Raw genomic sequence first — 2552 nt, 5'->3', positions numbered from 1 at the left:
CTCTGCGGTCCACTGTGCCTTCCTCCCAGACTGCGTAAACCCGCTCCGCTCCCAGATGGCCAGAGGAACGAGATGTTGCCCCTTATCTGTAGGGTGACCACCTCCCCATTCCCCAACTCGGTCGTCCTCGTTTCCGACAGTGGGGCGTAGAAATAAGTTAATCAAACGGAAACGCGGGGCGAGGTCGAGGACGCGGGCACCGCTGCCAGCGTCTAGGCCCTGCCGGTACACGCGGGCGAGTCTCCCCCTGGTGGGCGGACGCTATCCCCGCGCTCCCGACGTCCCGGCCGGCCGGGATCGGCACCGAGCCTGCAGCGAGGAAGCAGGGAGAGGCCTGGCGCGCCCTGGAGGGAGAGGGAGTTCTTTTCTTTTCAGCATGCTATTTTATTCTTGTTACAGATGACTCCTGTCTCACTGTAAGGAAGAGTTTTCCAGGACAGTTGAGAAAAAGTGGAGAAGCAATAGTATAGCAAGTAGGACAGTTGGCTGCCTTGTACGCGGCCCACCCGGGTTCGAGCCCGGCAGTCTCATGAGGTCCCCCTTCTTCGGCGCAGAGCTTGCAGCGGAGCGCCGCAGCTCAGCGCAAACCTAGTGAATCCAGAGTCCTGTCCTTGGGAACCCTCACGGAGGGAGGGAGAGGAGGGAGTGCGTTGTCCTTCTGCTCCCTCTGCAGCTCTCTGAACCAGCAGCCCCCTCTACCTTTTGCTCATGTTTCAGCGCATCTTCAATGCCACTGGAGAATCTTGGTCGCTACTCCCAATTCTCTTCCTCTCCTTTGGCTTTGGCTAGGGAAATGTGAATTGAAATCTATAAAATAAGCCCCAGACAGCTTCTGAACTGTATTGAACATATATGTGCACGTGTGTGTGTGTGTGTGTGTGTGTGATGTGTATGAGTGCATGCACATTTCTGCATGAAAGTTCACACATTCTCACTTCACTCATAAAACATTTCATCATTTTATTTGGGCACCTGAACTCTGTAATCAGAAGCCTAAATTAAATTTCAACGGAGATTCCTTTGGAACGCAACGTCATCTGGCCAAATCACTTAGTGTTCCACATCTGCAAGGTGGAATGAATTTACTGTAAAGTAAATTATTCCCACTGTAACATGGGAATTAATGGCAATAGCACTCAATCCATTGAAACTTCCAAGGACTCTGCACTTAGTAACATTGGCTGCTTCGAAAGGACTGGTTTCCATTATTAAGATGAACCTTCAAACAAGGTGCAATGCTAGAATCTTTAACATGCTAATGTGAACACCATGCATTTTCTACTAGTTTTTCATTGGGGTGGGGTGAAGTAAAGGGTTTTTATTTTTTGTCTTTTGAAGGTATGCAATTTCTTGAAATAACCTAAGTACTTCTATGCAGAGTGATGTAGAATTACATAATCTAAAAGCAAGTAGAACCCTTCATTTTTATTCTTCATCAGTCCTTCAATGGCAACTGAGGCACCATGAAGGACTCCTCTGGCCATTCTAGTGTGGTGGTCACAACCAAAAGGACCATCTTCACTTTCATTCTTTTTTTTTATGCATGACTTTTTTATTATTATTTTTAGTGAAACACCATGAGGTACAGTTGTAGATTTACAATTTTTTGTGTTTGGGTCTCGATTATACAATGATCAAATACCCATCCCTCCACCAGTGCCCATTTTCCACCACCATGAATAATATCCCTCCCACCCCCATCCCTCCCATCTCACCCTGCCTCTGTGGCAGGGCAATCCCCTGTGTTCTCTCTCTCCTTTTGGGTGTTGTGGTCTGCAAAAGAGGCTTTGAGTGGCAAACATGAAAAATATGGAACGCTTCACGAATTTGCGTGTCATCCTTGCGCAGGGGCCATGCTAATCTTCTCTGTATCGTTCCAATTTTAGTACATGTGCTGCCAAAGCGAGCACTTCACTTCCATTCTGAGCTGAGTTTAGCACAGCTCCCAGAGAGTTTTCCAGACTACCTCTCCACCCCCAACACACACCCTTTCATGAGTTCCTCAAAGGTCTATAAAGGAAAAACTTGCAAAGGGCTATTCTGTGGGATACATCACCTTCCACTGGGACTCAACTTACATTTCTGACCTCTTGGACACTGGCTCAAAGGCAGAATTTGTTCCCCCTCAGGACTCCCAGCATCACAATCTCCTCTCTGTTTATCTCAGTCTGAGGTCATATTTCACATCTCTTTTTTTTTATCTCCTTTTCCCTTTCCCATTAGATTATGAACTTCCTGAAGACAGGATGGACAGCATCAAAAAGCATTGGGCAGAATCTTCTCTCATACTGGGAAATCCAGAAGGTCAAAAGGGATTGAAAGTGTCTACCTTCTTGTACATCTACCTTCTTGTCCATCTAAACTAAAAAACACTCCAGAGACCAAAGTCCTCTGCTCATTGCTGACACTTTCTCCTTGAACATCTGAAAGTAGGAAGAATCAAAAGTGGTCCAACAGCATAGGAAAGTTCAAAGTGGGCTGTTAAGGATGTTCGAGGATCTGCACACATCTTCGTGCTTAATCACTTAATCACTTAACTTCCCGTTAGTCGT

General features: G+C 46.7%; 1 non-coding gene across 1 annotated transcript; it reads right to left on the bottom strand.

The window, feature by feature from the left end:
- Positions 1-1803: 1803 nt before the first annotated feature.
- Positions 1804-1910, bottom strand: LOC130027954 (U6 spliceosomal RNA). The gene has a single exon (XR_008793138.1). It is a non-coding gene; the product is annotated as a U6 spliceosomal RNA (small nuclear RNA).
- Positions 1911-2552: the final 642 nt, after the last annotated feature.

This window comes from Sorex fumeus, unplaced genomic scaffold, assembly GCF_029834395.1.
Source record: "Sorex fumeus unplaced genomic scaffold, SorFum_2.1 ptg000037l, whole genome shotgun sequence".
Classification (NCBI taxonomy): Eukaryota; Metazoa; Chordata; class Mammalia; order Eulipotyphla; family Soricidae; genus Sorex; species Sorex fumeus.
The sequence above is the reverse complement of the archived record's forward strand: the minus strand, read 5'-3'. Positions and strand labels throughout refer to the sequence as shown.